General features: G+C 37.6%; 1 pseudogene; it reads left to right on the top strand.

Annotated features, from left to right (window-relative positions):
• The first annotated feature begins 1,057 nt into the window (after positions 1-1,057).
• LOC150059713 (thioredoxin-dependent peroxide reductase, mitochondrial pseudogene) overlaps positions 1,058-27,950 on the top strand; it is a 52,138-nt pseudogene continuing 25,245 nt past the window's right edge.

Here is a 27,950-nt window from a genome sequence, read left to right on the forward strand (position 1 = left end):
GCCAGGAAGCTTGAGAGTTAACTGGAAACTTTGAAAGAATTTCTCTTATCTCTTACTTAGCTTGGAAATTGCTAACTGGCTATTTAGTAAGCATATTTTCTTGGTTATCTGTAATCCTCGAGTAGACAACAGTATATCTTCAGAAGATTAAGCCCTGGCAAACTAAAGACTATATTATCAAACAGAAAGCCATCAAATTACGATTTGAATGGCTGTTGAACATATTTTGGTTGAAAGTCTGGTCAAACCTAATCTCTTTAAGCCAAACTTCTGTTTAAATAAATAGATTCTGAGCTCATTATTCTACATGAAACACAATTGTTTATTTGTATCTTGATGCTTACATAGAAAAACCAATAATGTAAGATGCCTTCAATTAAGTTCAGTGAATCAGGCTTTCTATGAAATTAACCAAACCATCATGTCTGGTATTCACCCAGACATGCTCTCTGGTTTTTGTTGTTGTTGTTGTTGTTTGTTTGTTTGTTTTTTTGTCGGTCATGGGGATTGAACTCTGGGCCTGGGCATTGTCCCTGAGCTCTTCAGCTCAAGGATATCGCTCCACCACTTTAGCTACAGCGCCACTTTGGGTTTTCTGGTGGTTAATTGGAGACAAGAGCTCACGGACTTTTTATGCCTGGGCTGACTTTGTACTGAGATCCTCAGATCTCAGCCTCCGGTGTAGTTTAGGATTACAAATGTGAGCCACTGGTGCCTGTCTTGTTTTTTTTTTTTTTTGCCAGTTCTGGGCTTGGGCTCAGGGCCTGAGCACTGTTTTTAGACTTTCTCATGGCTAGAGCTCTACCTACCACTTGAGCCTCAGCACCACTTCTGTTTTTTTTCTATGTATATGGTACTGAGGCATTGAACCTGGGTCTTTATGCATGCTAGGCAAGCACTCTACCACTAGGCCAAACTCCCAGCCCTGTCTTGTTTTGTTTTAACTAGATGGTGTAGTGATTATAAGTAAGAAAAATGAATTTTGATTATGCAGGCGCATGCCAGCCACAAATATTTCTTTTGGTAGGCATAGCATAATTTATCTTTAAAATCTCCAATGAAATCGCTGAAAACAGGGATTATAATTACATTCAGAGTTTGTCAGGTGATTGAGGTTGTCTGTGTGGATAAACATGTGGTTTCACTGGAGCAGCTTAAAAAATTCTTTGGTCGTCTTGTCTGTGTTGCCCTTGCTGCCCCCAGTTGCTTTAAAACGGTCCAGTTAAATCAGACTGTCAAAATGGTGAGGTTCTCTATTTGATTTACTCATGCCACAAAAACCTACACAAGACTGTTATGAATGCCACATTTGAGAAAAATATCCCATTTGTGAAAACATATTGGGTCACACTAAAAAGGGATTAAATGAATTCTTTTTCAAAAAAGAATTTGCTAGGTAGAAAGGAATGCTGAGGTGACGCCTGGGTAATGGCAGAGCTACAGATGTCTCTTTCTCATGAAAATATGCTCTATGGGCTGAAAGTCACATCAGGGAGGGGGAGGGGTTACTTGTGAGAAGCATGCTGCAAATTACCCCGAAATAGGGAGCTAGCCAGTGAAATCCTGACCTTCCACAGAGTATTTGAGAGTACAGAACAAGAATCAGCTACACACTTCAAAAGACACCTCATGGTGAGCTCTGTAATAACTGTATCACCAGATATGCTCTCCTTCACTGTATTACACAAAACAGACCATTGTGTGTGACCCACTTATTCTATTTGTATACTACATCAACGTCTGCAGCCATTCTTTTATTGAAAAGGTCCCAGTTCTGTTGTTTCTAAGTGGAATGATACAGCGAGCACATTTAAAGATGAATGTCATTACATTATATAGATGAGTCGTAGGTTAGAAAAGATGAAATCGTACAGAAAGTGGAGTATTTTCCACAGGGGTATGTGCAATAGTATCAACCACAGTACCTGCAACTTACAGGAAGATCAAAAGAAATGAGAATGGAATGAAATGGATAAGATTGATTGAGGCTCTGAGATTTCATCCATTTGTGCTTCTCTAACCCTATTCCACTATTAACAGAAAAGCAGAGTTTATTGGTATGTATCAAGAGACCATTAAATGGCTAGGGTTAGACACCTACAAGCTTAGTGAAAATCCAAAGAGAGGAAAAGATGCTAGGTGAGAACACAAAAGTTACATTGTGAAAGACAAAGGGATTGTTAGGAAAACAAATAGGAAATAAGGAAGTTCATGATACAAGTTTATTCTGTACAAGTCTGAGTAGTCTTTTCATCAGTAGAAAAAGGAAGTAAATCTCCTCTAGAGAAAGAGTTGGGTAGATTTTACTGACTTTGTTCTACCTTAGTGGAACATATGGGGATTTATCTCCCAGTAGTTCCTGCTTTTAATGTGATGAAGTTTCCAGAAAGCTTATTTCTGTGTTTGTTAATTCTCAATCTCTGTAGCTTAACATAATTCAATGCATATTTTAGGGTGGCATATTCTGATGTCATTTACTACATAGTAACTTGCCACAACACTATAAATATTAACTATGTGTGAAGTTCAGAGTAGAAAGAGATGATGGTATTAGGTTGGATTTGTTGAATTTTAGATGGTCATTGACTCATATAGAATGAGAGAGAGGGAGAGAGAGAGAGAGAGAGAGAGAGAGAGAGAGAGAGAGAGAGAGAGAGAGAGAGAGAGAGAGAGAGAGGCAGAACTTTGAGCTACTAAGGGAGATGTGAGTTGAGGTTATTAGAAATTAGTTGTGTATAGATAGACAAGGATTTGTATTACAAATTTGCTAGAAAGAAAGGATAGAATGAAAAGATTAAAACCTATGATTGAAAGAAAAACTTAAGAAATAATCTTTACTTTTGAACAGGCTGTTGTATGGTGAGAAAACAAGCCATATTTTGAAAGATTGAATTGTGAACCTTTATTAAAAGTCCAGTGATTGCATGGTAGACTTCCATCTCAAAGGCCAGTGGCCAGGAACAAAGCTTGCACAAAGCTTTTCAAGACAACAACACATGCTCTGGGTGGAGACAAATCCTTAACAAAAGCAGACCTTATATGGACATACTCAGGTACAAACTCAGGCACCAGAACTTTTCCATGTTGGGGAGATAAGCCTCAACCTTTCACCTAGGGGAACTCTTAGAGGTGATTCAAGCCATTTAGGGAGGTAAGCAAGGCAGAAGCAGAGCATTCTCTACCCAAAGCTTTCCTAAGGCTATGGTATCTGCATTTTTCTGAAGCAGAATTTTTCTAGTTCACCTTCAACCCAGCAAGAGGCACCAGGATGGCAATAAAGCTCAGTCTCCTTACTTCAAGGCAAGGCTAGAAACACATAACAGGACCAAAGAGCATATATACATATTCATATGCATAGCTATATGTATATACATATATATTTATTTATACATATACACATACATACATGTAAATGTGCTCAAAATAATTTTTGAAACATCATTATATAGTTATATATTGTTATTATGTAATGTTCTTTAAAATTATTTTAATAATACAAGACAATGTATGAAATATTTCACGGATTATACAAATTAATATTAACTCTGTGTGGGATACATAGGAGGTGCTGGAATTGCTGTGGTATCTAGAGTTAACTGAGCAGGTTATTGGGGAATAGGTTTGGAATTACAGTGTAAAGAGAGCCTGATATGCATTTCTTAGACCGAATTCAACCTTCTCATTAAGGAATCTGATTGCTTCGCAAATGTATCTTGACTACCCTGTAGCAGAGTTTCAAAGCCTAAAATGAGGTTTTTTTCTCTATATTGCTCACTATCACTTGTAACAGCCACAGTGAACCATAATTACCTGAAGCCAGATTAGATGAAAGCTAAATGCTGTTACTATCTCCCTTAATTAGAGAAAGCAGCAAGCTCAAGGGAAATGAAAAAAAAAATAGAGCTATGGCTATAAGCTTTTACTTTAGTAGAGAAAGAACACTCCAGAGAGGTTAGATTACAATATTGTTGTTCTAAGCTTGTTTATTCATTAAAAATCTCATGTAAGATATACACTACTGTTATTTTTGAGTCAAATCCCATCCTAAATGTTCTTCTATATTTGGCTTTCACCATGGTCATTGTCCATGTCCAGTGAAAAACCCCTTTTCTGACAACTGAAAGAAATGATTTTCTGGTGAACATCAATGAATAGCTTTCCCAAATTCAATATTTAATTTTCTCTTCAGTTGATTTCCATTGTTTTGGTTTTCATTTAGAAAGACCGATAATTCTAACCTAGTTTCAGTGAAGGAGAGAAATGAAACAGCACCTCCCGTTGTATACCGGCCATCCTTTGTAAAAATAAAGACCTTCACCACAGTTACTTTCTTCTTTTTGAGATCTCTTTTCTTACTGCCATGGTGACAAAAAAATTTGTGGTGCTTTTAAATTCATTTTCTTCCTTTTTTCCTCTATATAACCAGAACAATCTCAAAACAGAAGAACAAAATTGAAGATCTCATGTTTTCTAACTTCTGAGCTTCCTATAAATGAACATTGCCGTGTGGTGTTAAAAGAAGAAAATCTCTAAGATCAATGGCATAAAACAGAGACGAGAAATTAACTTTTGTGTACATATAGTCAACATTTTTAACAAGTATGAAAAAAATCAATGGGAAAAGGATAACTTTTTCAACAAATAATTTTTACATTCATGTAAAAAAGAAAAAAAGAAGAGTATCTTTATCTTATGCCATGTACAAAAAATAACTCAGAAGACTGTAAATGCAACAAAGAAATTATCAACTTTCATAACATTGAGTTTGTTAATATTACTTTAAATGTAACACCATAAATACAACAACAATATGAAAATTTATATAAATTGTATCATACTAAGATTAAGAAATGAACTTCAGACAAAGGTTCAAATGGTAGAGCAGTTGTCTAGTAAATACAAATATCTAAGTCCAAACTCTAGTACTAAAAAAGAAGGCACACATACACACACACACACACACACACACACACACACACAAAACCTTTGGCCATCAAAGTACACTATCAACAGAGTAAAGCACACTCACTGACATGAAAAATAATTTTCAAGTCTTATGTTTTTGGGAAAGATATCCAGAACATATAAGGAATTCTTGAAATTTAATAACAGAAAAGCAAGCAGAAATGGTATGATTTGAAACTGTGCAGAGTCATTAAATAAACATTTCTTCAAAGAAGATTTTTTAAAAATAAATAGGTAATGAACCCATGAAAAGTTGCTCAATATCACCACTCAATAGGAAATGCAAATCAAAACCACAAGAAAGTATTTCACAGCAGTGAGGAGGATAACTATTACCTAAAATGAAACAACTCAATGAAAACAAAAAACAAACACCAGAAAATAACAAGTCATGGGACGGATGAACAGAGAACCTTGTACATTATTACAAGGTAAAGTGACATAACATTGTGGGAAATGGTAGTTCCTCATCATTACCGCATGATGCAGCAGTGACACTTCTAAGTATCTCTCCCTGCCCAAAAAGAAGAAACCCCCCTTTTTCTCTTCTTTGGGGGGGGTACTATTATTCATAGCAGAAATATCTACCATAGCCAAAGATAGCAAGTTGCAAGTGCCTATCAATAAATGAATGACCAAATGAAGCATATAAGGATAAAGTATTATTCAGTTTTTAAAAAGAATGAAAATTTCAGCATGGTGTGCATTGAAGACATTAAGCCAGCCACAAAAGACAAGTATTGTATGGATTTTTTTTTGTTTTGTTTTTTTTGCCAGTCATGGGCTTGAGCTCAGGGCCTGAGCACTGTCCGTGGACTTTCTCAAGGTTAGAGCTCTACCACTTGAGCCTCAGCACCATTTCTGGCTTTTTTCTATGTATGTGGTACCCAGGAATCGAACCCAGGTCTTCATGCATGCTAGGCAACCACTCTACCACTAGGCCAAACTCCCAGCCCTGTATGGATGTTTTTATAGATGATTCTTAGCATCGTCTATTTAGACACAGAAGTGGAATACAACCAGTCACCAGTACCTCAGGAGGGAGGACGGGGGAGAGAGAGCTCAGTGAGGAAATGGTTCTATAATAGTGTGAATGTTCTTAATGTTTTAGGGTGGTCTTCTTCAATAGTGTACATTGAATGTCTTACATATTTCAGCACAAATACTGATTATTTTCCTTGTTGGGCCTATCTTTCTTTTATTTTCCTAGGCGTATAAAAGTAAATTTGATGGGAATAATTTGTTTCTTTATATTTTTGTATTTATTAGCATCCTTCTGGACTTACATATTCATGAACAAAAATGATTGACTGAGATTTAATCAATTATATGCTGGGAGCATCTGTGCTGTCTGTACTTTATCGCAGAATGGAAAATCAACAGCAGAGTCCTTGAGCTCAAAGATAATTGAATCTAACTCCGAGTTTCCCAAAGACCTAGGGGGATTTCGTGACTTGGGCAGATAACACAGTTGCCCTCTGAAACCATGGGTTTGCTGGCATTACTATTTAACAGAAGCTGCCAGGTTTATAGACTATGTACTACTCAGAGTACAGATCATGTTAGCTAGGTAAACAAAGTACAACAGTGATGAATTCAGTAAACAACACAGCCATTAGAAAAAAAGGCGTAGGACTGAAAGAGGGCCCTTGGCTGAGCCTGGGTGGCTCATGCCTTTAGCTACTCAAGAGGCTGAATTCTGAGGATCACTGTTTGAAGGTAGCCTAGGCAGGAAAGTCCCTGAGACTTTCATCTCCAATGAACTACCTAGAAAAAGGCAGAAGTGGAGCTGGGGCTCAAGCAGTGGAGCTTTAGCCTTGAGCACAAAAAGGCTAGTGACAGTGCCCAGGTCCTGAGTTTAAGCCTCAGGCCTGGCAAAAAGAAAGAAAAAAAAAAGAGGTCTCATGGCAATTATGCCTTTTTAAAAAAATTTATTTTACTAGCAGACTGATGTATAAGGGGCTACAGTTACATTCGTAAGGTAATGAGTACATTACTTCTCCAACATTATTACCTCTTCCTATGCTTTTCTCCCATTTTCCCTTCTCCCACCCCTTCCCAGGTTAGAAAGTTCATGTCCAACATAGTGTCTTGTGAATATGGCTGTTACTGACTTCAAAGTACTTGGTACCCAGTCACAGCAGTATCTGGTTGCAAGACCAAGGGGACCACATTGCTCACTCCTGTCTTCTGCAAATTGTGTTTAATTGTAGGGTATACATTGTAAAGCACCTAGGAAATTGGAAGAGTAGTGCTTACGGAGTCTGACATGTGGTAAGTACTCTAGCAACATTAACCTTTGGTATGTATTCTGATGTTATCTTTTCCACAAGAAAAAAAGTGAGCATTCTTTTGTTTGCTTTTCATAAAATAAGGGAACATAAGGGAAAGGATTAGTGCAAATGCATTCTTGAAAAGTCAGAATATTTCCCCCCAGGAGATGGAAGCCCACATAAAGGGAAGTAGGTAGTAGCTTGTGAACTGAAGTCCAGCCCTCCAATTCCGCTTTAAAAGGACTTCTGAGCTTTCCGCTCTTTGGCAAACTCCACTCAGGGCAGCAGCAGCTGTCGACATCCTGATGGCTCTGCACAGTCAAGTGCAGCCTCTCCAGATGGCTCCTTCAGGGCTGGGCCTGCCATGCAATTACCTTTCCCATTCCCTCTTCCTCAATGATTCTTCCATTCATTACGTCTATATTGTGATTTCATATTCAAAAACACATAACCATGTTGAAGAAGAAAACAACTTATTTAAACAGTCAGTGGTACCAAATCTGCCCTGGTCTTTTTTTTTTTTTCTTCAAGGGCTCACACTCTTTAGACAAGTCCTCTTCCTCTTGAGTCTCACCCCAAGCAATGTTTTGCTATAGTTGTATTTCAGACAAGGACTCTGTTTTGGTAAAATTCCCTTTAGACAATGAGCTTCCTATTCTTTAGTTTTTAGAAATTTGATGATTATATCTTTGGGTAGACTTTAAGCTGGTCCTCTTTGGGATCAAAACTACAGGGTTTAATGAATGATTGTTGTCCTTAATGTACTATGTTATCTCTCATCTCTTTTGCTGTTCCTTGGCTATCTCATATTGTTACAGTATTTCTCCTGGTTATCTGATATATTGTATGTATGCATATTTGGTTATTTGAAGTCGGATAGGGAAGGGAGGAAAACAAGATGAGGAGTGTGGATGGGGGGAGGGAAATGGGAACCAAGACATGAGAAAGAGTATCAATGTATGTGAAGTAATGCACTTTCTATCTGGTGAATATAATGTAACCCTCTATTAATTACAATAAAATATATGAAAAACTGCATTGTTTATTTTATTTATTGATTTCTTTTTTGCCAAATTTATAATGGTTATAGCTATTATTTATGAGTATTTTGTCAGAGCTATCTTTTTTAATTGTTATTGTTTTAAAATTATTGTCAGGGTCCTTTGCCATACAAAAGCTCTGCAGTTTAATGCAGTCCCACTTATCCAGACTTTCTCTGATTTGTTGTGATTCTTGGTCCTTATTAAGAAAGTTTCGACCTGTGCCAAAGAGGCCTAGTCTATCTCCTATTCCTTCCTGTAAAGTTTTCATTGTGTCAGCTTTTACCTCCAGGTCTTTGATCCACTTGGAGTTAATTCTAGTGCAAGGTGACAAAGAAGGATCCAGCTTTAGTTTTCTGCAGGTGCTTAACCAGTTCTGCCAGCACAACTTGTTGAAGAGGCTGTCTTTCTTCCATTCTATTTTTTTGGCTCCCTTGTCAAAGATTAGGTGGCCATAGGTCTGTGGTTTAATATCTGGGTCCTCAGTTCTATTTCATTGGTCTTCAGGCCTGTAGAGTGGGAGAAGATCTTCACCAACCAAACAATGGACAAAGGCCTCATATCTAAAATATATCAACAACTCAAAAAATTGAATCACTCCAAAACTAACCTCCAAAGTAACAACCATCCCATTAAAAAATGGGCCAAAGACTTAAAGAGAGTCTTCTCTGAAGAAGAAACAAAAATGGCCTATAGACACATGAAGAAATGCTCAACATCTCTGGTCATAAAAGAAATGCAAATCAAAACAACTCTAAGATTCTACCTCACTCCAGTTAGAATGGCCAGGATCAGGAAAACGAATGACAACAGATGCTGGAGGGGATGTGGCCAGGAGGGATCACTACTACACTGTTGGTGGGAGTGCAAACTCATTCAACCACTATGGAAAGCAGTGTGGCAGTGCCTCAAAAGGCTAAACATAGAACTCCCCTATGACCCAGCAATTCCACTACTTGGCATTTACCCAACCATCCAGAAACAAGGACATACTAAACCCACTAGCAGAACAATGTTCATTGCAGCACTATTCACCATAGCAAAGATATGGAACCAACCTAGATGTCCCTCAGTTGATGAGTGGATCAACAAGTTGTGGTATTTGTACACAATGGAATTCTATGCTGCTGTCAGAAAGAATGGACATCGACCCATTTGTTAGGAAATGGAAAGACTTAGAAAAAATCATATTAAGTGAAGTAAGCCAGACTCAAAGGAACTTAGGCTCAATGGTTTCCCTCATTCGTCATAATCAGTAGAAACCTTGGGCTCTACTAGCAGAGATTTGCAATAGAGCAAAATCTTGATACATAAGGCCATATAATGTGAAGCTAATTGAAAGGACCTCCAGGATATTGAAACAAAAGCCATATAATGAATGATTGTTGTCCTTAATGTACTATGTTGTCTCTCATCTCCTTTGCTGTCCCTTGGTTATCTCATATTGGTATAGTATCTCACTTTGTTATCTGATATATTGAATTTATTTGTATTTGGCTATTTGAAATTTGATAGGGAAGGGGGGAAAACCAAGACGGGTGGGGGGTGTGGGGGGGAGGGAAATGGGTACCAAGACATGTGAAAGGGTATCAATGTATGTGAATTAATACACCTTCTATCTGGCAAATATCATGTAACCCTTTTACTAACTACAATAAAAAAATAAAAAAAATTATTGTCAGGGTGATTTATAGAGTGGTGACAGTTACATACACTAGATGATGGATACATTATATCTTGAAGAGTGATACCCCTTTCCATATTTTTCTCTGACTTTCCATTCCTCCACCCCTTTCCAATCATCTTGTTTTTCCCCTTCCCTTCCCTATTTCAAATAAACAGTTAAACATATATACAATATACCAAGTACTAAAGTCAGGTATAGTAACAATATGAGATAAACCAGAAGGGGAAAAAAGAAGAAATAACTTCACATAGTACATTAAGAACAACAATCACAAAGATAAACCTCTTGTTTCCATGTCCTGGAATTCATTTTATTTACCTTCATCCTATATGGCCATATGTACATAGCTTTTGAGCTATTATGATCCTCTGCTAGAAAACTCCTAGACATATAGTAATGATTACAAATGAGGGAAACTATGGAGCCTATGTTTCTTTGGGTCTGGCTTATTTCACTTAATATGATTTTTTCCAAGTGTTTCCATTTCCTTTTGAATGGACTAATGCCATTCTTTCTGAGGGCAGCATAGAATTCCATTGTGCACACCATGTCTGTTTGTCCAGTCACCTACTGAGAGGCATCTGGATTGGTTCCATACCTTAGCTATAGTGAATAGTGCTGCAGTGAACATAGTTGTGCTAGTAGGTTTAGAATGTCTGTGTTTATGGACATTTGGGTAAATGCCAAGGACTGGAATTGCTCTATGTTTAGTCTTTTGAGGAATGGCCATACTGCTTTCCAGAGTGGTTGAACAAGTTTGCACTCCCACTAACAGCATAGTGATTCCTTCTGGTCACATACACTCCAGCATCTGTTGTTATTAGATTTCTTGATCATGGCCATTCTAACTGGAGTGAGGTGGAATCTCAAAGTTGTTTTGATTTGCATTTCTTTTATAGCCAGAGATGTCAAGCATTTCTTCATGTGTCTATAGGCCATTTTTATTTCCTCTTCAGAGAAGTCTCTCTTTAAGTCTTTAGCCCACCTTTTAATAAGATGATTGTTTCTATGAGGCTTTGTTTTTGAGAGATTCAATTTTTTGAGCTGTAGATATATTTTAGATATAAGGCTCATGTCTGTTGTAGAGCTAGCAGAGTTGCCTTCTTTCTCCTCTCCTTTGGTCATTATCCTATGTGTCCTGTGGCTATGTGTACCTTAACTTTAACATATTTTTTATTGTTCATACTCTGGATGTGTATTGTTACAGCTTTCTACTCATTGATTCTTTCCCTTGTCTACTCCCTCGGCTTATTGAGCCCATTTATTGAGTTCTTTTTAAAATTGGTTTTTATAGTCTGCTTATTTTTATTTTTATTTTCTTTACTGAGACTTTATCTTGAGCGTATTTGTTATTGGTATAGAAAAGTATTTTTATGATTACTACTTCAAAAATTATTTCAGCGAGGCCAGGAGTTTGGCCTAGTGGTAGAGTGCCTGCCTAGCATGCATGAAGACCTCGGTTCGATTCCTTGGTACCGCATACATAGAAAAAATGCTGGAAGTGATGCTGTGGCTCAAGTGGTAGAGCTTTAGCCTTGAGAGATGTCTAAGGACAGTGCTCAGGCCCTGAGTTCAAGCCCCACAACTGGCCAAAAAAAATTATTTCAGAGTTGATATTGATTCAACATTTATTGCATTGTTTTACTTCATTTGAGGATTTCTTGTTCTGGGTATAGTAAGTTTTAAAAAAATATTAAAACATGTCTCAAATAGACTCCAGATGGTTACAAATATTTATGTCCAATATGTAAAAAATAAAATCTGTTTTCATTGTATCCACAAAAAATAATTTATCGTCCTATGAGCTCCTGCACTTATTTCTGTTCTCTAATGCTGCTTTATGAGTGGGCACGATGCTTCATTTGGGGGATTAAAGGTTCTCCCATTAGCTTCTACTGATGGAGAAAAGCCTTTATTCCCCCCTGCAGATGTGAAAACAGGATCTTTGCTTCACTAGCTGAGATAGAATGCTTCTCCTCAGGTAGCCTCCACTGAGTTGGTGGGGTGTGTCATTGTCATAAGGGAGTTGTAAAACTTCTGACCCCCTATCGGGCCTCTCTTAGGACTTCCCCTGTTGGGAGGTGGAGTGGTGCCTCTCGACTGTCTAGTTTGGGTGGAAGTCAGGTTTCCCCATTAGTTTCCCACTTAGAGTGCAAAGGAAGGGGATTCCTGGCTTCTGATATGAATGGGAGTTGCTGTTGTTTGCTGTCATCTGTCTGACATCATTCCACACTACTGGGATATAGTGGCTCAGGTCCATGGTTAGCACCTCAAAAAGGAAGTGGACATAAAAGTGTGGGCTCTTACTGGCCCTTTGCTGCCTTGTTTCCATGAGTTTCTCTGTGACATCTGACTTGAATAGTTATTGCATATAACATTTCTGTTTTAATTGTTTTTCAGTCTTATCTTCCTTTCCTTTCCCTCCCTCCCTCTCTTCCTCTTTCTCCCTTCCTCCCTCCCCCTTCCTCTCTCTCTCTCTTTCTTTCTTTCTTTCTTTCTTTCTTTCTTTCTTTCTTTCTTTCTTTCTCTCTCTCTTTCTCTCTTTCTTTCTCTCTCTTTTTCTCTCTTTCTCTCTTTCTTCTCTCTCTCTTTCTTTCTTTCTTTCTTTCTTTCTTTCTTTCTTTCTTTCTTTCTTTCTTTCTTTCTTTCTTTCTTTCTTTCTTTCTTTCTTTCTTTCTTTCCCTTGCTTTCTTTTATGCTTTTTTGCACCCCTAGAGAAATCAGGGTTCATGCTTGCTAGGGAGGCACTCTAACCCTAAGCTGTTGTCCATTGCTCATGGATTATTTTTGAGATGGGCAATCATTTTTTGCCTAGGTCTGTGCCTGGACAACAATCCTATTTTTTCCCTTGTCATAGCTGATATGACAGGCATGTACCAGGATGATAGTTTGTTTCCTTTGAGACGGGGGTTCTTATGAGCTGTCCTGGACCATAGTCCTGGTGATCTCAGTCTCGCCAGAATTATACAAGTAAACTCTCATGCCCTTTCTGAGATGCCCCTTTTCTGGTCCTTTGTCTAGACAGAGCAGGTTTTTATGAGTGATTTTTATCCGCTTCTGTTGATATTGCTGTGAGGAAGGTCTTCAGCATTAAATCAATGAGACAAAAAACAAAAACAAATCATAAGGAATTCATCATCCTCTTCCTGAGGTTATTTGGCTCCTAAAGTTCCTAACTAATTGTCTTTTTCATTGTTTTAGTCTTCTTATGCTCATTTTATATCTGCGGTGAGGTCACCAAGAAGACATTGATTCTTTTTTTTTTTTTTTTTAGTGGATCATGGGGCTTGAACTGAGCTCTTTAGTTCAAGGCTACTGCCCTACCCATGAGCCAAGCTCCACTTCCCGTTTTCTAGAGGTGAATTGGAGATAAAAGTCTTAGGTCCTTTAGTGCCTGGGCTGGATTTGAACCTTGATACTCAGATCACAGCCTCCTGAGTAACTAGGATTACAAGCATGAGCCACCGTGCTGGGCAAGAGATAAATTCTTGATGTAAACTTATCTTGGTTTGATTTGTTAGATGTGGACCTTGAAAAATGCCCATGAAGGATATTCTTGCAATAATGTCACAATTTGGACATCCTTTTACTTCAGACCTCTATCTCTGGTTCTGTGGGAATAGATTAATTGTAGCTACCAGGCTATATCCTATGTTAAGAAGATTCTAGGCCACAGTACATGCCAGAGATAAAAGGTGTTACATAAAAGAACAGCTTGGGGACATCTTGTTTTTTTTTTTTTTTTTGCCAGTCCTGGGCTTGGGTTCAGGGCTTGAGCACTGTCCTTGGCCTGTCTCAAGACTAGTACTCTACCACTTGGGCCTCAGCACCACTTCTGGCTTTTTGCTATGTATGTGGGGTACCGAGGAATTGAACCTGGGTCTTCATGCATGCTAGGCAAGCACTCTACCACTAGGCCAAACTCCTGGCCCGTCAATTAATTTTTGTTGTGTCTTCCTTACCCTTTATTTGAGATGACACAGTGATAAACTTTGGTACCACCATTTATTCAGTTCTGGGAAGATGAGTACAATTGATAATGCAGGGCTTCAGCTGGAAAGTGGAAGAATCTAATCTATCACAGGATATTTGATCACCAATACAAAAGAAAAGAGTAAAGCAGACATTTTATCTTGGGACTCAGTACATGCTCATTACACATACTTGTATCTTGATAATTGAAATAAAGCATGAATTAGATTGTATTTGCCTGTATCATATATAATAATGTAACGTTTAAAGTTAATGTCAAGTGTCATTGAAATATAAGATTATTTTATAATTCATTTTAATTTTTATTTTACTTTAATTATTTTTGTCAGTCCTGGGGCTTGAACTCACTGCCTAAGCACTGTCCTTGGGCTTTCTAAAGGCTAGCACTCTACAACTTGCACCACAGCACCACTTTCAGCTTTTTCTACGTATGTGGTAACAAGGAATAGAACCTTGATCTTTGTGCATGCTGGCAAACACTCTACCACTAGGCCAAACTCCCGGCCCCCATTTTATTTTTTAAATGCTGTTTACAGTTCATTATGCCAGTGGTTCTCAAACATTTTTGTCTCAGAAATTCTTTCTTAAGAATTCCTAATTAGGGGCCGGGAGTTTGGCCTAGTGGTTAAAGTGCTTGCCTAGCATGCATGAAGACCCAGGTTTGATTCCTCGGTACCACATACATAGAAAAAAGCCGGAAGTGGTGCTGAGGCTCAAGTGGTAGAGCTCTAGCCTTGAGAAAGTCCAAGGACAGTGCTCAGGCCCTGAGCTAAAGCCCAGGACTGGCAAAAAAAAAAAAAAAAAAAAAAGAATTCCTAATTACTCTGAAGTATCTTGGTTTATGAGAATTATGATGATCATATTATAAAAGAAAATAATTAATAATGAATTCATCTCTATATGCACACACACACACACACACACACACACACACACACACACACACACACACACACACACACCTGTCCTGTGGCTTAAATTCAGGGCCTGAGTATTGTCACAGAATTTTATTTTTGCTTAAAGCTAACACTCTATCACTTGAGCTACAGCTACATTTCTGGCTTTTTGGTGGCTATTTGGAGATAAGAGTCTCAACAGATTTTCAGGCTGGCTGAGAACCACAATCCTCAGATCTTAGCCTTCCAAGTAGCTATGATTATAGGAGTCAGCAAGCAATACACAGCTAGTATAACTAAACGAAAAATATTCCAAGGAAAATTTACACAAATGTAGTGAAAACACAGATTTTTTTATATTTGTTTTGAATTCCTCTAGCTTATCAGACAGATTCATATTCTTACTGGGTTAGCTTAAGTTACTTTAGGTATATGAAGCACATATGGCCTCATACAGATACACTCAGGTGTTACTGTATCTACGATAGAGGTGTGTTCTGACAAATTAGTGAAACTTACATGCTGAGATACATTTAATACACCTTACCCAGGGGATGCCATAGCTGAGCCACACAATGCACTATATTGAAAGAGCTGCTGCAAGGTGTTACTCTTCCTCATTTTTTCCTGATATTATCATGCTGTGTATCACCCTAGCTTAGAAAATTAATAAAAATAAAAATTAAATATTTGAATTTTACTCCATCTTTTGTTGCATTTTTCAGGAATGCAAACACTTTAAAAATTGACACAAAAATGGTACATAATTGTGGAGTACTTTGCTGAAAATGGGTGTGTTGTATAATGTTCCAATCAAGACAGCCATATTTATTTCTTTGGTGGAAAAGCATTCAAAATCTTTTCTTATAGTTTCACAAAATATATAGAACATGACTGTTATCTATAGTCACTTAAAACTTACTTTTTCCTACCTAAGCATACCATAATATCCATTGGTCAATCTTTCCTAGTTTCCTTCTGATTAGACTCTGCTATTCTATTCTCATCTCTTACCAGATCAATGTTTTGAGATTTCACAGCTTATTTCACCCATTTTAATTAAGGTTGAATGTACTCAAAGCATTTGTATGTCTTTATGTAGTTAGAGAAACAAAGAGAATGCTAATAGATATTTAAAGGTAACTGTGATATCCTTTAGGATAATATTAAAATTCAGTGAGTTGTTTCGGAAATTTTACTTGCAGCATGGAATCTGGATCTATGCCAATGAACTTTTTATTTCATTTTATTATTATTATTTTTTGTCGTTCATGGGGCTTGGACTCTGGACCTGGGCGCTGTTCTTGAGCTCTTCTTGCTCAAGGTTAGCGCTCTATCATTTTGAGCCACAGCAGTATTTTTCGGTTTTCTGGTGGTTAACTGGAGATAAGAGACTCACTGACTTTTACTGCTTGAGCTGGCCTTGAACTAGGATCCTCAGATCTCAGTCTCCTGAGTAGGTAGGATCACAGGTGTGAGCCACTGGTTCCCAGCTGCCAATAAACTTTTTTTTTGGCCAGTCCTGGGCTTGAGTCCAGACCTGAGCACTGTCCTAGAGTTTTCTCAAGGCTAGAGCTCTTCCACTTGAACCACAGCACCACTTCTGGCTTATTTTATTAAAAATCCAATAGGCCTATCTGGGGATTTTGTTTTTTGAGAAAGGGTTGCTATGCCATCTGGCCTGGTGTCAACTTCACAGGTTCAAATGAGCCTTCCAGTTCAGACTCCTGAGCAGATGGGGCTGAGGATTGTGGTTCAAAGCCAGCCCAGCCAGGAAAGTCCATGAAACTCGTCTCCAACACACTACTCAAAACAGAAAAAAAAATATAAAGGGTGGAAATGGGGCTGTGGCTATAGTAGTAGAGTGCTTGCCTTGAGCAAAAGATGCTCAAGGACAATGCCAGTGTTTCATTAAAAGAAAACAAAAACAAAAAAACAACATTCGGTTTTGCTTGTCACTCAATGGTTCAATAATTTTCTTTGAGAAATCATGCTTCACTATTTCATTCTGTTCCATTAGTACAAATGTCAACACAGTGGAAACCGGCACACAGTATGCTAGCAGCGTTATGAGAGCAGTGTTGACCTCAGTGATCTCTTGAAAAGTCTTGGGACCCACAGCACTTTTTACTTTACCTTGTGAGAACTGTCACACTGAAGTGAATTGACAACCCACTAACAAGTGGTAAAATTCAGTTCACACATATTGAAACAGAGAAAACAAACAGGACCAAGGAATTCAGATGAATAAAAGCGACAGTATGGAGCTGTATTTTAGTGCACCCAAGAACCCAAGATTCTGAGTAATAATAGAGTAAGAAGCAACTGAAGTTAAATGGATCCAATTTCAAAGCCTATATTCCTCCAAATATGTCATCGTCAACTATAAAAATATTGTGAAAATTATAACTTCTTAATACATATTTATTTATCTGCTATAAACCAGAGATGATCCATGCATCATGATCCCTGAGATTCTATGTAATAGATAGAGTCTGCTTTTAGTTATCTATTTTGTAAGGGAGTTAAAAGATACAACAATGACATTTGAAAAAATGCTATGTTTTATGATAAAAATGGAGAAAGATATTTACTGCCCAGACCCATACTTTAAAGCACTTTGCTGTGGCCTTCCATTAATATTTTTGCCCATAAAGCTAGTAGTTTCCAGAGGTCAAGAACTATGATCAATTCAAATCAGCAATTTCAGAATCCCCTAATCCCAGCACCTGGAGTTTCTGTTCTGGAAGAAAAAAGAAAAAAGAATGAGCCAATGTGCAAATACTCAGAACTGTTAGATGAAACGGGGAGACAAGGAGACAGGACTAAGCTATCCATAAATATGAGTGTGAAGCAGAAAGGCAAGGTGATAAATAGTGGGCCAGCAGATGACTCATTTCACACTTTCTTGTTTTTGGTTTTTTTTTTGTTATTGTTGCTTGCTTGTTTTTGATGGTTGTGGGGCTTGAACTCTGGGCCTGGGTGCTGTCCTTGATCCGCCCTCCACTTTGAGCACAGCACCACTTCCTGTTTTCTGTTGGTTAATTGGAGATAAAGAGTCTCATGGAGTTTCTTGCACCAGCTGGCTTTGAATTGTGATCCTCAGATTTCAGCCTCCTGAGTAGCTAGGATCCAGCACCTGGATCATTTCATACTCCTATTTCATCCTGAAAAAGCAGAGAGTGGGCCTGACTAAAAGCACAATTGAGGCTCAATGTCTGTTTGGAGCTGATAGTTTCTTAGGCAGAACAAAAGTTTATTTTACTGATATAAGAACAGGAATTTTTGTTTCTTAGATTAAGCACATTTTGTTTTAATTTACAATTAGGCATGATTTAATTTCTTGGCAAGTACTGTATATACTGAACAATTCTTCTGAAATTGGGGATCAGAATCAACAGGTCATTTGGAAACATGATTTTCCTTAATTTGTAATTGAATCATTTATGAAGTTGACAGGCTAGGCTTCATAATATTTAATTGTGTTGGCAAAATATTCTTTACATATATTGTTCTTAACATACGTTTCCAGTCTGATACATTTTCTTGTCTCCCTGGAAATCTGGGTTCTCTTTTCAGTATCATTTTGTATCTTTGGGCCAAGACTCAGAAATTGTGATGTCTCATGCAATGGCTACTAGCCACATAGGACTCATTAACTGAAAATGAATTAAAATTAAAAGTTCATTTCCTCAAGAGTCTTTAGCCACATTTCTGGTGCTCAGCATAAAAGTACACAGAATATTTATGCCATCATACAATGTTGTATTGGATATCACTATCTAGTTTACTCTTAAGCCATGGAATTTTGGCTAATGATATTCTGTGTATACCATATATCCAGTTTATTATACTGTATTGGGAGAAGGTTCTCTCCACCAGCTTATAAAGAAAAGAGATGTGAACAAAACAAGGTGTGTAGACTTCCTTGGAGGAAGATTTTTCCTACCAATAACATAAACCAGAGAACTGAGTGTAGAGAGTAAAGAGAGGATATAGGAAAAAGTGAACAACTAAGGTAGTGGAAAAACTAAGGAGAATTGAATTCTTCTTTGTTTATATTTATATTTTTTGTGAATGCTACATGTTCATTAAAAATTATCTTTAGTTGTTCAAAGAGGTTTTAATTCAACATGTTAGTCTATGAGTACAAAACATCCCAATGTCATCACTTCTGTCATTGTCACTTCCCACCACACATCTATCTCAAACCCTCCCATCCCCTTAAGCTATCCAGTTCCACTGTCATCAATGTACATTGAGTACTATTATTATACCCACCACCACTCCTCCTTTCTCCATTTATCTATTTCTCCTGCTATTGACCTCACCCCTCTCCCACATAACATTTTTCATTTTGAAACTGGAGACTTTGGGTCTACCGGAAAACAAGAGACAATTTACCGAAAGATAAGAACATCTGGTTCAGGTATCTGACTAGCAGCACTGAAAGGAAGAGGGAGATCTTCAAGACACAGAGGAAATCACTGTGAATCTGGCAACTGATAGAGTGTGATAAGAGAAAGGTGCTTCTGAGAGTCCAGAGAAAAGGGAGTTGAGCCTGCCATTGAGAATTCCAGAACTGTGAGGCTGGAGGAATCAGCCTCACTGCTAGGAGGAAGTTGAAGCTTCCATGTTTATCCTTTTCTATTCACAGGGTGGTCAGAAAGTGTCACCATTAGGAAACAGGAAGCGATGGGGGATTAGGGGTCAGGGGAAATCATTCACACACACACATATACAAAGATGTCTAAAGACCTGACATTGATGGGCTTTCTCAGGAAGGAAGAAAATAACCAGAATCATTGTTTGAGGAAGACACTGATCAGAGAGAGGAAGATAAACCAATGCAGCAGAAACAGGAAAGACTCAGTAAGGTGTTCAACGTCCAGACAGCTCTGAAAGATAACTCTGATGGGAATATTTTACGAGAAAAATAAAACAATGCATCCAATCACTGGCAGAAAAACCGCGAAAGAAGAGTAGAAAACAGAGATTTATAACTGTTATCACTATAAAGTTTTCTCACAGTGCTTGACTGTGGAAGCCAAGAAAGGTATTTTTGAATGTGTTTGAATGCATTGAATGATGAATCACATAGAAAACTCTGGAATCTGCACATTTCATTACAGGGAGGTATGAACAAAAGTTCACAGGATGACCACCCCAGAAGGGCTACACTTCTATGAAGTCTGTGCTTAAGAGAGTTGAGGTTCATTTGTACAGTTATTAAAGTAAAAACAACCAAAGCTTGCTTGTAGGGTTCTTTTCTGCTTCAAGAGTGCTGTCCTTGAGAAGATGATCTCATCTAAGCAACAGCATATTTCCTTTCCTAGAGAGAAAGCCCTCAATCCTAGGGTATACATAGCTTTAGCCTAAAATGATGACCTCCAGTGCCATCTTTTTCTTGTATGGGACATATTTTCTGTCTTGCTTAGTTACTATTTTCATTGCTATTGTTGTTATTGATAGGCAGGCTTGAACTCAGGGAATGCGCACTATCCCTGAGCTATTTTGCTCAGGGCTAGCACTCTACTGCCTTGAGTCATGGCAGCACTCCTGTTTTTCTGATGGTAAATTGGGGATAAGTGTCTCTTGGGGACTTTTTTGCCTGGGTTGGCTTTGAACCATGGTCTTCACATAGCAGCCTCCTCAGTAGGTAGGATTACAGGCACCAGCCACTAACCACCAGCAGCCATCCCTATTATTATTTTTAATGCTGAAGGTACTATAAATCTCCAAGAGACATATGTGATGTACAGTACTTTGTATTTCCTTGATGGTATTTTTTCCTGTTTCTGTCTTTTTTTTTCTCCTGTTGGAAATATCCAAGGATAATACCACTTAATGAAGCACTTTGAGAAATATTCTGCATCAGGGATTTTATAAGAACTTAGTTGCCTCCAAGATTGCCTCACATTATACCAATTGTTCCTTCTTAGCTCAAGAAAGTGTATGTACAAATATCCTTTAGTATCTCACTTTTGTTGTGTAGGCTGAGTGAAGAAGACTCCAAAAACTCAAGAATTCTCAGAAGGCTGGACTGGAGTGTCAACTTCTCTATACCCTCTGGTTTCACTAAAAAAATAAATTAGAGAAAGCAAAAGTAAATATTCCTTATATTTTTATAAGCTAACTTGAGGTGGCTACCTCTTTGGATGAGGGCATCACTTGGGTTTGAATTTAGGGCTTCATGCTTGCTAGGCAGATATTTTACCACATGATGTGAGCCAAGTCTAGAGCTCTTGAACTAGCTCCTTAGAAGGTAAGTTGAATGAGAGTGAAAAGACAATTTGGCTAAGAAAATAGTAAACAATAAAATTTTGAGAAAGAGAAATAGTGAACCTATTTCAAGTGAGCTTGAATTGGTATACTCCTCAAGACTACTCAAAAATTTTTACTTGTAAACTCATTTTAAATGTTGCTTGTGAGGGAAAATAAGGGGCAAAGTGAGAACAAGAATGAGTCCTATAAATGAGAGACAAGCAATCAATGCAACTCCAAGTTTATTTAATTTTTTTTCTATTCCAGTGTAGGAAAAAAATTGGGATTGTTTTCCTTATGCTAGATACTCATATCTGTGTCATCTGAAGATTTCCTACTTGCACAATAGACAATACAAGGCAGGATAAGAATAGAGAGAAAGAGGAACTGTTTTTAAGAATATACTACTAGAAGCCTGAAAGTGGCCTCAGCATTTCAAGAAGTAAAAAGTGTTTTGAGCAACAAGTACAAGATAAAGTACTAATGTATTTCACAATCTAGGTAGAGTATGTGTCCAAGCAAACAATATAAAACAAGATAAAAGCAACCAACTTAAGAAACACTTACAGAATAAGGATTCTCTCCACTTGAAAAAAAATCCTAATCAAATAATCATATAAGCCAATTCATACTTTTCTGTTCTGGGCTGTTGGGGAGGGGGCCATGTCCATTCTTTCTTGAAAGGTATTGATGCGAGTTGATTCTTGTCACTAAGTTAAAAGAGACATATTTACATGATTCTTCATGATGTGAACAGGAAATCCTGTACAGAAAAAACAGTTGCTGAAAAAGGAATAAAAAGAAGTTTGCTTATGTTTTCTTAAACTTATGCTCTATCCAGGAGCTTCTCAGATATAGTTTTATTTTTGAAATTTTAACCCATGAATTTTAGCTCTTAGGACTCTTGCACCTGAGCTTGATTGTCTTTTGATGTGAACCTGGGAAGGCGATGAGTTCAGATGAATTTTCATTCCTCCTAGTCCCGAGTCTTCCCAGAAACAAGAGGAATGTTTGTTTCCATGCCTAGAAGAAGGCATTCCTGCTTTGCAGGTTTTAATCTCATGCCTGACAGGCCTTCTGGTTTCCTGCTGATGTCTGTGCTCTCAGTGTCAAAGACGCAAATGACAGAGGCTCTGTGATCTCTCTCTTGAGTGACAGTGACACTGCCAGCCAGGAGGGGGCTGTCACTTCAGATTCCATGGCCACTTGAGCAGCTGCAGCTGCTGCCTGAGGCAAAATCAGATGCACCAACATTTTGAATGTGCTTTCAGGTTTGCAAGGAATGTACAGACTTGTTGCAGTTGCTCTCTTTAGGCTCTGGTATTTTTGATGTCTGTCACAAAGCCAATTCCAATTTGGGTAATAATATGCTAACTCTTTGAGCACTGAGAACTATGTACTAAATTTCACTGCAGGGTTCACACATTCTTACTGACAAGTTCTATGAACCCCTTGTTATAAATAAGGAAACTATCTAGCATGTCTAACATTGTGAGTCAGTTCTATAAATGGTAAGCTGGAGACATAGTTATTCTTCAACAACTTGCAGCCATTTATTTTCCTCCCTATAAAATATCCTGCCCTACTATCTACAAATTCAACACAATACCCATCAATATCCCAATGTCATTCTTTAAAGAAATAGAAGAGGCAATCCAAAATTTCATATGGAATAATAAAAGACCCAGTATAGCAAAAACACTTCTTAGCAGAAAGAACAGCACAGGAGAAATTTCAATACCAAACTTTAGACTCTATTATAGAACTATAGTGACCAAAACGGCTTGGTATTGGCACAAGAACAGGCCTGAAGACCAGTGGAATAGAACTGAGGACCCAGATATTAAACCACAGACCTATGGCCACCTAATCTTTGATAAGGGAGCCAAAAAAATAGAATGGAAGAAAGACAGCCTATTCTACAAGTGGTACTAGCACCTGCAGAAAGCTAAAGTTGGATCCTTCTTTGTCACCCTGCACCAGGATTAACTCCAAATGGATCCCAGACCTCAAGATAAAAGCAGATACACTGAAAACTTTACAAGAAGGAATAGTAGATACACTATGTCTCCTTGGCACAGATAGAAACTTTCTTAATAAGGACCAAGTAACACAACAAATCAGAGAAAGTCTGGATAAAGGGGACTGTATTAGACTGCAGAGCTTCTGTATGGCAAAGGACATAGCTAGAAAATTAACTAGAAAGCCTACAGGGTGGGAGAAGATCTTCACTAACCATACAATGGACAAAGGCCTCATATCTAAAATATATCAACAGCTCAAAAAATTGAATCACTCCAAAACTAATCCCCAAAGAAACAACCATCCCATTAAAAGATGGACCAAAGACTTAAAGAGAGTCTTCTCTGAAGAAAAAATAAGAATGGCTTATAGACACATGAAGAAATGCTGGACATCTCTGGCTATAAAAGAAATGCAAATCAAAACAACTCTAAGATTCCACCTCACTCCAGTTAGAATGGCTAGAACCAAGAAATCTAATAACAACAGATGCTGGAGGGGATGAGGCAAGGAGAAATCACTGCTACACTGTTGGTGGGAGTGCAAACTTGTTTAACCACTATGGAAAGCAGTATGGCAGTTCCTCAAAAGACTAAACATAGAACTCCCCTATAACCCAGCCATTGCACTACTTGGCATTTACCCAATCATCCAGAAGCAAGGACATACTAAATCCATTAGCACAAACATGCTCATTGCAGCACTAGTTACCATAGCAAAGATATGAAACCAACCTATATGCACCTCAGTTGATGAGTGGATCAACAAGATGTGGTATTTATACACAATGAAATTCTATGCTGCTATCAGAAAGAATGACATTGCCCCATTTGTAAGGAAATGGAAAGACTTAGAAAAAAATCTCATTAAGTGAAATAAGCCAGACTCAAAGGACCATAGGCTCAATAGTTTCCCTCATTTGTCATAATCACTAGAAACTTTGGGCTCTCCTACCAGCGATCTACAATAGAACAAAATATAAGGCCCAATAGTAGGACACTAAATGAAAGGACCTCCAGGATATAGAAACAAAAGCCATATAATGAGTGATTGTTGTCCTTAACATACTATGTCATCTCATCTCTTTTGCTGTCCCTTGGTTATCTCATATTGTTACAGTATTTCACCTTGTTATCTGATATAGTGTATATATGCTTCATGGCATATTTGAAATCAGATAGGGAAGGGGGGAAAACAAGATGAGGAGCGGGGGTGGGGGGAGGGAAATGAGGACCAAGACATGACAAAGGGTATCAATGTATGTGAAGTAATGCACCTTCTATCTGGTGAATATAATGTAACCCTTCTATTAATTATAATAAAAAATATCCTGAAGCAGGATGATGGATATATATTGTCACTGGTGATGAAAAATTAACAACTTAAGTCAGTTGGCTCTAGATGAAAATTTTTGGACAGCAGTTGAGGGATAGGAAATGGTGCCTTTTATATAATGGTTAATTGTTCTCAGATGTAACCCATTCTCACAATCACCTCTGTACCCCCTTTTTTTCAGAGATGGCCAATGATGTTTTCCCTACTCTAATCACTTCTCCCTCTCGAGCTATTTTCCTATTTTCTATTTTTGTCACATTAGAAATGTGTAAACATGACAATATGAAGCTAATGTCACAAAGCCCAGGGCTTTAAAGGCTGTAATTCTTTTTATTTAACTAGGACCAAGTTACCTGGCATTTCAGATTTGCAAACTTAATTGAGTTATTTGGTTGGCGAAAACCGTTGCTAATTACTAATACTGTATAGTGTTAATAGAAAGGACAGATGACAGACATGATGGCATGAAAAACCATTGATTTTATTCTTGAGCAATAAGAGGTCCAGCATTCGTATGAAACATAAGTAAATCACAGTACAAGAGTACTATAATAATATGATTAATAAAATACTTGGCCAATATAATGTATAACAAAAATTAAGCCCAAGACCTAACAAAGTATAGGAAATTTGACTTAGGATGTAAAGAATGGCTATAAAAATTTTTAGGTAAAGAAAAATGACAGTATCCTATTGAGATGGGGAAAATACATTTGCAAAGATCTTATGGATAAAATAGTCACGAGTTAGAAGTTTAGCAAAACCAGAAACTTAATGAGACAAAGTACCTTCACTGTGTGCGTGCCAGCCACTGAAATTTGTTTCTCTCAATTTTCTGGAATCATGTCCAAGACCCATTTTCTGGTAGCTTTGCTGTCTGATGAGATCTGTTTTATGGTATTTTCTAGCCAGCTTTCTGGGTTGTCATTATTAGGATATATTAGGAATAATTCTGTATTGAGAGTTCTGCTGAAGAAGAGTATGTGACTGAAAATATGTAAGTCATGTGAAAAAATGAGCAACTATAAAGGAATTTCAAAAGGTACAATGAATGACAAATTTCTATCCAGAATTTGAGATAAGACAATTTAAAAACTACTTTAATCAGTCTTTTCAAAACTTTCTAGGAAATACTAGATGAAAAAGAAAACATATCAAGAATGGAATAATGTTCAGAAGGAATAATGAAAGAAATAATTGAAAAACAAATATGAAAATTAGTAAATTAATTAGTAAAAAAATTCTGTGAGCAGATTTAAATAGCTGATTAGACATTACTAAAAAGAAATGTAGTGACTATAAAGGACAAGAGAAATTTGAACTGGGGGTAGTATGGCAAGATGAGGAGATAGAAAATATAAATGAAAACAGATTAGGAAGAAGGCTGAAAGTGAGGAAGAAGAGGAGTCTCCAGAGTTTGGTCGAATCTACAGGATTTGATTATGGAAGCTTAGAGGAACTGGGAGAGAGGAAATTGACTATAAGTCAGTGGTCTGTATTTGAGAGGACCCTGGGGGATTTGAGTGAGTTTTTACATGTGATTCACTAACTATAAGGGCCCTTTTAAAAATTGTTATGATTAATGAGTTGTACATAAGTCAGGTTATGAATACAATACTTGTTGGAAATGTCAATCCTTCCTTGGTTTTCTCTCATTTCGACTCTTCCTATCCTTGCCTATAAGTTGCTTAGTTCATGTAGATATGTATATTGCATGTAGTGTATATTGAATACCATGAAAGAGCATTCATCCATCCTTCCTTCTTCCATTCCTGTGTTCTTATACAACGACCTTAGCCTTTCTTTGCAAAAAAATCACAACAAACAAATAAACAAAAACAAACCCCAAAACAACAACAAAAATGACAAAAACAAATTTTCCTGAAGCAAATGTGCAGAAATGTATACCTATATCTTAGAAGAATTGACTGGCAGATAACTAACTAGCTAACTAAGCTATTCAAGCTGACTGTGAAGCAGATAGACTGACTTTAAGGGTTATACACATTATTATAATTACTATTATTATTATTTTTTATGTCAAAAGATGTTTTTAATTTTTAGTGTAAAAGTGATGTAGTTTTTCCTCCTCCTCCTCCTCCTCCTCCTCCTCCTCCTCCTCCTCCTCCTCCTCCTCCTCTTCCTCCTCCTCCTCCTCCTCCTCCTCCTCCTCCTCCTCCTCCTCCTCCTCTTTCTTTTCCTTTTTGTGTGTATATGCCAGTACTGGGGTGTGAACTCAGGGCCTAGGCACTGCCTCTGAGCTTTTTGGCTCAAGTCTAGCACTTTATCATTTGGGACACAGCTCCATTTCTAGGATTTTTTATTGGTTAATGAGAGATAAGAACCTCATGGATTTTTCCTGCCTAGGCCTGCTTTGAACCATAATTTTCAGATCTCAGCCTCCCAAGTAGCTAGGATTACAGCTGTGAGCCATTAGTACCTGGCTAAACATTTGTTTTTATGCAGTTGCAGAGAATCATATGACCAGTAGTGTAGCCTACTAGTTCAGTTCCATAAAACCTTGATATACTTTCACAAAGGAGCCCACTAAAAGAGAAATCACGGTTGGAATTTTGATAAAATACATGGGATACTTTAGGATTATTCACCAAGTTACTATTACTATTGCTAATGTTGTTGTTCTTATTATTTTCTTTCTTTTAGTGGTTCTCAGAATCAAATCCAGGGCTTCTAGGCAAGTGCTTTACCAATGAGCTAAATCCCCAGTCCACTAAATTGTTTTGTTTTCTATTTCTGTGGTTGGTACAGGAGATTGAACTCAGTACCTTGGTCTTGCTAGTAGGTTCTCAGCCACCTGAGCTGACAAGCACATCACTAAACATCATCAATAGCAGATGAAATAATTGATTTCAGGGAGGTAACAGGAATAATTCAGGTGACAGTGTAGTTCAGACAAGACAGGATGAAGATTTTTGTCCAAGTACAGCTCTTGATTTTTTTTTTTTTTTTACCAGTCCTGGGCTTGAGCTCAGGGCCTGAGCACTGTCCTTAGACTTTCCCAAGGCTAGAGCTCTACCACTTAAGCCTCAGCACCACTTTCAGCTTTTTTTTTTTTTTATGTATGTGGTACCGAGGAATCGAACCCGGGTTTTTGTTATTCGTGCATGCTAGGCAAGCACTCTACCACTAGGCCAAACTCCCGGCCCTGGCTCTTGATTTTTAAACCAGCATTGAGTGAAGAGGTAAGCCAACTCATTTATATATTAACATACTAATGCTGTCTAATACAAGCATATATTTACTATTAATTAACTTCAATTTACTAAATGTTATGTTCTCTAGGACAAATTTATAATAATGATGTAGATGCCTCTCTGTCAAGTAACAGTTGAAGAATGTCATGCTTTAGAATAGTCAAATATTTACCCAATGTGTTTACCAAATTTGTTAAACTTTGAATGTTTTAGCCTTGCTATGTATATTTAAATAAATCTTCTATTTCAGAAGATATTTG

The sequence above is a fragment of the Megascapheus bottae genome, chromosome 8 (assembly GCF_031878675.1).
Source record: "Megascapheus bottae isolate mThoBot1 chromosome 8, mThoBot2.hap1, whole genome shotgun sequence".
In the NCBI taxonomy this organism is placed as follows: domain Eukaryota; kingdom Metazoa; phylum Chordata; class Mammalia; order Rodentia; family Geomyidae; genus Megascapheus; species Megascapheus bottae.